We start from the raw sequence: 9,285 nt of genomic DNA on the forward strand, positions 1-9,285 counted from the left end.
GGTGGTTGTTTTCACTTAATGAATGAATATTGCATTAGATGTTTGCCCATGTTTTTTACAGAATATTTATGCTGGCTTAGCCTTACTTCTAGGCCTTTGCTAGACTGTCGAGATAAAATGAGGACAATCCATATAGGATATATATTATGTTGTTGCTTTCTCTGGGACCATTTTTTTATGAACATCCTTTTAGTGTGTCCATTATAAGAAAAAACAAGGTTGATATTAAAAGCTTTTAACAATGAGTTTAATGGTTTCAAATCCGTTAAAATAAGGCAAACTGAGAATGTTTTTAGAATGTTCTTTCTGCGTGTTACTTACACTGTAAAACTTTTTGTGGGCTTTATTATAACAACTATCTAATATATGTGAAGGATAGCATAAATCTTTCCTTATTTTTCTTATGTATTCAATTTCTTGATCCCCAATATTGGGGACTGACAATGCGCAATGCTCGTAAAAACATAGAAGAAAAAAATTGATATTTTTATGTTAAGTATGGGGCCTGAGAAGAAATGAACCATAAGTTAAGTTGTTGGTCGGTTTCCTATAAATACTGAATTTACATTGAAATGGTTTTCTATGTATCAAAACATCTAAGAAAGGGAGGCAATTGTCTTTTTCTAATTCTAGAGTAAACTTAATCGATGGTACCTGGTTATTCCAATTTAGAGAGTAAATCATTTACATCAATACCGACAGGAAAGAACAGCTAAAATATCATCAACATAACGATACCACTTTACAGGAATATAGATGATATTAGGTAAGTAGCGTTTTTCAAAGAATTCCATGTACAAGTTTGAGAGTAGTGGTGATAAAGGATTTCCCATTGCCATACCAAATATTTGTTGATGAAATTCACCCTTGAATATAAAACTTACAATCACAAATGCACAAACTCGTGAGTGAAATGATGTGACTTATAGGTAGAGGTAATTCATGCTGAGTTAGTTCATTACTAAGATATTCTAAAAATAGTCTATAGGACTTTAGTAAAAAGAGAACGAATTTATCAGTACGGAAAAGAGCAATTTTGTTTAATTTATCAACTAAATCTAGAGAATTATATATATGAGAATCGGAGATGGTTCCAAGTAAACGGGGACAAGATCTTAGTGAGATATTTCGAAAGTTTATATTTAATTGAACCACAGTACTGATAATGGAGCCGCATAGGGTTATTTTCTTTGTGCGTTTTGACTAATCCTTACAAGTAAGGTAGTGAAGGAGATTTGATTGACAATTTGCCTAGTAGTTCTTTTTTTATCTTTAAGGAGTATTTTTCACTGTGCTATTGAAGTTTTTTATGACTTGATCAGGGGGATTTTTTGTTAGTTTTTTATAAATAGTCACATCATCCAGTAAGGCTTGCATACGTGATATGTAGTCAGTTTTATCTAAAATTACTATACTATTTGACTTATCAGCTTTTGTAATGTGGATAGTACTGTCCTTTTTAAGATCGGTCAAACTTTTCTTATAGCGAGCAGGGAAGTTACTTTCATGCTTAACGTTGGCAGCTCCGTAAACAATACCTTTAATCATGTCAACATGATTTTGAGGAAAATCACAATATATTTAAAATTTACTTAGGGATGACGCAATCATTAAAGCAGAAGGTCAACTTGTTATAAAGAAAGATAAACCTTTCTGAACAAGTGCTCCCTAAATCCTTGCTGCCACGCCGTCTAAGGTGTGACAATCACCCATTCAATGAATTTTAGTGCCATGATGTTGAAACAGCACATAGCAGCCGCCAGGCAAGAAGAGAAGGAAAATTCAAGGAACTGAAAAAACAAGGATTTTCTTTCAATCATTCCATCCCGGCTGATTGAAAGGACTCGCTGCAACGGGAAATTTACGAAAAAACTACGTAGGACTACAGATGCCCTGAAAAGGAAACTCGACAGAAAACTAAAAAAATCTTGATAGCATTGTGATTGGACTAATTGTGCACGTCCAAGATTGTGTTTGTTAACCTATCTTGAAATAAACAAATAAGTGAAAATGTTGTGAGTGCGCTTGGATATGGTTTATCTTTCTTTATAACAAGTCGAACTTCTGCTTTAATGATTGCGTCATCCCTAAGTAAAATTTTAAATATATTGTGATTTTCCTCGAAATCATGTTGACATGATTAAAGGTATTGTTACGGAGCTGCCAAACGTTAAGCATGAAAGTAACTCTTCCCTGCTCGCTATAAGAAAGTTTTTGACCGATCTTAAAAAAATGGACAGTACTATCCACATTACAAAAGCTGATAAGTCAAATAGTATAGTAATTTTAGATAAAACTGACTACATATCACGTATGCAAGCCTTACTGGATGATGTGACTTATAAAAAACTCAACAAAAAATCCCCCTGATCAAGTCATAAAGAACTTCAATAGCACAGTGAAAAATATCCTTAAAAGATAAAGAAGAACTACTAGGCAAATTGTCAGTCAAAATCTCCTTCGCTACCTTACTTGTACGGATTAGTCAAAACGAACAAAGAAAATAACCCTATGCGGCCTATTATCAGTACTGTTGTTCAATTTTATATAGAAACTCTCGAAATATATCACTAAGATCTTGTCCCGTTACTTGGAACCATCTCCGATTCTCATATATATAATTCTCTAGATTTTGTGGATAAACTTAAACAAATTGCTCTTTGCCCTACTGATAAATTCGTTAGTTTTGATGTATGTTCTTTTTTTACTAAAGTCCCTATAGACTCTACTTTAGAATATCTTAGTAATGAAACTAACTCAGCATGAATTACCTCTACCTATAAGTCACATTATTTCACTCACGAGTTTGTGCATTTGTGTATTGAAGTAAGTTTTACATTCAATGGTGAATTTTATCAACAAATATTTGGTCATGGGAATGGGAAATCCTTTATCACCAATACTCTCAAACTTGTACGATGGAATTCTTTGAAAAACGCTACTTACCTAATATCATTTATATTCCTGTAAAGTGGTATCGTTATGTTGATGATATTTTAGCTGTTTTGCCTGTTGGTATTGATGTAAATGATTTACTCTCTCAATTAAATAACCAGGTACCCATTGATTAAGTTTACTCTTGAATTAGAAAAAGACAATTGCCTCCCTTTCTTAGATGTTTTGATACATAGAGAAACTACTTCAATGTAAATTCAGTATTTATAGGAACCGACCAACAACTTCACTTTATTCATTTCTTCTCAGGCCACCATCATTAACATAAAAATATCAATTTTTTCTTCTATGTTTTTACGAGCATTGCATATTGTCAGTCCCCAAAATACGTACTTTAGATCAAGAAATTGAATACATAAGAAAAATAGGGAAAGATTTATGCTATCCTTCACATATATTAGATATTTGTTATAATAAAAAGCCCACAAAAAGTTTTATAGTGTAACACGCAGAAAAAAAATTCTAAGAACATTCTCAGTTTGCCTTATTTTAACGGATTCTTTGAAAACCATTAAATCATTGTTAAAAGCGTTTTAATGTCAACCTTATTTTTTCCTATAATGACACTAAAAGGAATGTTCATAAAAAATGGTCCCAGAGAAAGCAACAACATATATATAAAATCCTATATGGATTGTCCCTCATTTTATCTCAGACAGTCTAAACAAGGGCCTAGAAAAGTGAGGCTAAGCCAGCATAAATTATTCTGTAAAAACTGGCAAACATCTAATGCAATATTCATTTCAAGTGAAAACAACCACCGAATAACCTGGGTTGGTAGTTCAGTAATTGCAAGGTCAAGAGAATGTCTTATCACGAAATCTTTTAGAATCTGCTTTAATACAACTTACTTTTCATTGTAATTTCAATGTTACTCGTGGCCTTTTTCATTTAGACCCTTGTATTTGTAACATGTTTAAGAATGACCTCAAAGATATCATTACAGACTTAAATAAAAATTAGTGGCTTTATAGTTATCTTCGTTGTAATGTATGTCTAACATGTATTGTGAATATGGTTTTGTTTACCAAAGTTCTGAATAGCTGTCATCTATATTCCTTTAATTGTCTTGTCCTTGTATCTGAGATGAATGTCTTAAACTTTTAATTGCACCCATTGTTTATGCTTGTTTGGGATGGATACTCATCTTCCAGGTGGGTCGGATTCTAGGTACTAATCTCTTTATAATCCCTATCTGTCCCGTTATACGAATCTTCTTGTTTTGTCTTTTTCGTCATGTAGTCAGTTCATCTGCTTAGTGAAGGACTTTGATGTCAAAATGTCTCGCGGATACTCGTTGTTTATTGTTTTGCCTTCATGGCATATATCTTTATCTATACTATATATATATATATATATATATATATATATATATATATATATATATATATATCTATATATATAGATATATATATATATATATATACGTATATATAATTATTATATACCATATAATTTTGGACAATCATAGTTGTGTTGGCCATAACTTGCAGTGTGTTCAGATTTATTTACAATTTGAACGATGACTAGAGTCTAAAGTTTAGGTGCAGTGACTTGATTTTTTTTTTTTTTTTTTTTTTTTTCTTTTTTGCCATTCACACAATTCCTTCATAATCATGAGTAATTCAGTTTGTTCCAATACTGACAGTATCCTGTAGTTCCAGGTATCATTACATATTATTATCATTAATATTGTTTTTGTCTTCTTACTCTTGTAGAATATGACAAAGTTCATCTGGCTAGTCTTGGTCCCCACGAAATTTAGGGAATACATACATTATGCATTTTCAGATTTACAATAGCTTACATTGTCCAGAATTCAAACTTTAATCACGCAAGCATACTGGGATATCAGAGTTTGTTTGTATGGTGTTTTTATATTGCATGGAACCAGTGGTTATTCAGCAATGGGACCAATGGCTTTTTGTGACTTCTGAACCACGTCGAGTAACTTCTACCACCAGATTTACACATCTCTTACTCCTCAATGGAATGCCCGAGAATCGAACTCACAGCCACCGAGGTGGCAGGTCAAGACCATACCGATCACGCCACTGAGCCACTCTGATATCAGAATGGAGTGGAATATAAAATTTAGGCCAAAGGCCAAGCGCTGGGACCTACAAAGTCATTCACCACTAGAAGGGAAATTGAGATTAAAAAGCTTTTAAAGCTGTTATGAGTGGGAGGAAAGTAAAATGGAAGAAAGAGATATGAATGGAGGTAGAGTAAAAGGAATGAAAGGGGTTGTAGCTATGGGCGGCAGAGATTCCTCCAAGGCAGAGACACTGCAAAGAACCTTAGGTAATACCTACAGTGCACTGTTTGAGGTGCACAGACGGCACTAACCCCCTATGGCGTACAAGGATCGCTCTGAGAAAGATAAACAACCAATATTTGGTACAATTTATTGACTAACAACATAAAGTATCAATTTGGCCATATTTGTTATATTGCAAAATATTCATACTTGGTAATATCTTATGAATAAAAATATCTATTTCCATGTTCATAATAAACACAACGCCAACGACCCTCTGACGCTTTGGTGCTGAACACTTGTACGAAGTGGCTCAAAAGACCTGGTGTTTTTTTTGTTTTTTTTTTTAACATTTTGATGATGGGTAACAGTAGGTAACTTGAATATCAAATATAATCACTTTCTACTTAAAAATTACAACTCAATAAAAAATAACAAAAATATTAGTACATGAAAATTTTTATGTACTATCAATACAATTTTCTCACTTTACATGTGCTTTACTGTTTGAAATGGTGTTCAGTAATTCATCTACAGAAAAAAAAATAAAAGTCTTGTCTCTTCCTCTCAATTAAACATCCTCCGCTGAGGGCAAGTCTCAACGTTCACTGAGTCACAAATCTTACTACTGCCAACAAGAACTTGGGCAACTGCTAGATAAAATCTATCATACGAGCTGGTAAGAAGGCATTCCAGACAAAAGGTTTATACACTGATATGTAGTAATATAACAAAGTTTTGCTACCTATGAGTTAGTAATGTTGTAGCCTTCCGTATTGTTTTATGAGCAAATTTTCATAAAGACACATCTGATCATTTGCCCAGCTTAATGAAAGAGGGAATTTGCATTCTGTGAACAAAAGCATATCACACATACCACCACTTATTTTCTAACTAAGCGTGTTACAGAGACGGCTATCAAGTGAAAAATGAGTAAAATAAACATCTGGCATGAGAATGAAAGGGTGATGATGATGGAACAATCTAAAGATCAGCTAGTCCTAAGCCTGCTGAGCAAGACCATGAAGTGAGTAACAACACTGTAGTAAAGTACGGCAAAATTAAACTATATCCTATGCTTAAAGAAGTCTAACAAGTAGTACAGATAAAAAAGTCCTACCAACATGATCACTGACATTAATAAAGTATTGTCCTATAATACTGGGTCAGGACTTTCTAATTAACAAAGACAGCATGAAATACAAAAGATGGGAAAGCTCATTATTGCCAATGTATTTTGGGGTAGGAATGCATACTAAAGAAGTGCCTCTACAGGATCAATAGTTTATCCTCACAAACAACAGCATCTGGGGATTCTTTAGTGCATCTGTAAGTAAGAAAAGAAGCTGGTCACTTGTCCACTTAAGGTATTTCCTCACAACCGTTCTGGAGAATAAGGATATATACTCTCCTTCCCCAAGAAAAAGATTTATTGAAAACTGTTGGGAGAAACATGGTCTCATGAAATTTTTTTGAGCAGATTGTTTTTACGCTATATATAAATATTATAATAATAATATGCAGTCTCCCATGTTTAGAATGTAATGTTTTATCTGGGCCGAACCCCTAAAGGCATTGAATAAGAACATAGCAGCATAAAAATGCAGTCTCAAAACGGTTCACAAATACTGTAATGCTCTGATCATCCATTTTCTTAATTATGGTCACAGCATTAACTGTTTTATAGCCAAGAGCAGTCCGTGCTACTAACTTCCCATAGAAATATCCTGGAAACAAAGTTGATTACCTGTACAAAAAGAATAATTTCAAATAATAACCCTTGTATGTTTTCCACGGACCCTCTATTATCCTCTTAAATCCAATATATCTAAGGAAATCAAGAAACTAACATCTGATGACATTAATTAAATGAAAGTCCTACCTCCAATCAAGTTTCCTTTTCATGGCTTTAAATATATGTTTGTATGTGTAAGTTACAAACGCAAATCAAAGCATACAAGTGTCGTTCTTTACGAGAGCACAAAGGCCCATGACAAAATGTATAGAAGCTAGCACTGCCTAAACATAAGTGCTGAAGGTAAGCTCGTGAAAGACAGCTAAGTAGAAAATCTTCAGGTAGCAGTCTAACTCATCATTACTGCTGTTAGGAAAAGAAAAACTATCACCTCCAAACAGGTAACAATATCCAAAAATTAGTTTTGTAAATAAAACAAAAGCTAGTACAAAATATATATGTAAAATATATTATGCATGAGTGATAAAAGAGAAGCACACAGCTTCGAGAGGAGAAAATCTAGCAAAAATAAAGAATTTATGGCAAAGTTACAAGGTCATTAAGTTTCCTAAAAAGTTTGCGGGGGATGTGATGTCTAAGGTGTTATGAAACCCTGGGAATTTGTACTTAACACCATGTTGTGCCTTAGTCTCTGGAGAGGTCTACTTCAATCACTGCACAGACTTGACGACTCTTCTGGTTCTTCACATGATAAATAGTGGAGGATACTAAGGTAACAGTAAAAGTATGAAATATGATGGAATGCATTAGATTTGGAGAATACAGTGAATTGCAATTATCCATCTATCATAAGGTCTATTTTCTGTTACAAGGCTTGATAACAGAAAATTACCAACATTAAATCATTAAATAAAATCAGTGTGTGTGCAGGTGTGTGTTCCCTTTGGACAAACTATGGCTGACAGGCCATGAGATGCACCATCGTTGTTTACAACAACATTCTGAGATGCCTCACAAACACAACTCGCTACCACTTCGCCATGCAAATGTTCTTAGGTAACCGCATGGATAATTTAAAAATCATTGGGTAAACAATGTCCAGTCTGATCACCAGACTGAGAAACAGCAGCAATTTGCTCATACAAAGCATCTTAAGCACTGAGGCACCAAAGAAGATCTAAAATATGGAAAAAGATGGGTTAATGAGGGTCTGTATCATAAATTGATGTAATCTTCCTTAACACAAGGGTGGCCTGAGTTGCTGTGTATACTAATGCTTTATTTTTGCAATTATTAAGTGCCATCTGCAGAATCCATTATTATTATTATTATTATAATGTTTCTGTTTATTATTATCTTTAATACTACGGTGGTTATGATTATTAACGAGTCTTGCTTTTTTCAATTTTCGTATTCAGCCTTCTGGACTGGACTTCTGTGACCACCTAAAACCCCTGGCTGTAATTAATTGTATGCAATCAGTTTTTTTAAATTGTTATCATTTTTAATATTTTTTATTTTTACTATTACTCTCCATTAGTACTGTCATTACCATTATTATGAATACAATTTTTTTTCCCTACTTCTTCAGCAACTGTGTGGATATTTGCCGATTATCATTTTTTTACCACGTTCATCTCATGTATCTAGAATGTGTGGATTGTATCTGTATATCCCATGTATATGGCCCTGAGCTGAAACAAAGGATATTATTATTATTATTATTATATTACCACCACCTAATGATAAATAAAAAGAAACTGATGCACATGCACAGTGCCTGAAACATGAAACTAATAGAAAAAGTCTTATTTTTCCAATGTACAACAGAAGTTCATAAAAAAATATTGTCTACTTTTAAATGAAAAACTTTTCTCTTTGTTAACTTCACCAAAAACATTAGCCAAAAAGTGAATATTCAACATCCATGTTTCTAAAGCTGCAAAACAAAGACTGGAATTAAAGATTATCGCAAAGTATTTGACAATAATTTGTGATACCCACAGCAACTCGCTAAGGCAAAAGCACAGTATAACATTGGAAAATTAATAAAACTTTTATTTTTCTGTACTTAAAGTTTCATACCCCAGGTATTGACCTGGACCATACCTCTAACTGTGTTACCTGCAAACTATACTATCTTATTTCCAAGGACAAACAATCATATCACTATTGAACACTAAAACAAGGGTCTCATATCATAACATTTGAGACACCAGATATAACAGAACAAATAAACTAAGAGCACCATCAAAAACAGCTCTGCATCTACCTGGAAATAACAAACGACAAACCTTATCTGTTGCAGGAAATAACTACATCAAAACCTGTTTTATAATGACTGAAAACATTTCCACAATCTACATTAAATCAA

The sequence above is a fragment of the Macrobrachium nipponense genome, chromosome 38 (assembly GCF_015104395.2).
Source record: "Macrobrachium nipponense isolate FS-2020 chromosome 38, ASM1510439v2, whole genome shotgun sequence".
NCBI classification, from domain to species: domain Eukaryota; kingdom Metazoa; phylum Arthropoda; class Malacostraca; order Decapoda; family Palaemonidae; genus Macrobrachium; species Macrobrachium nipponense.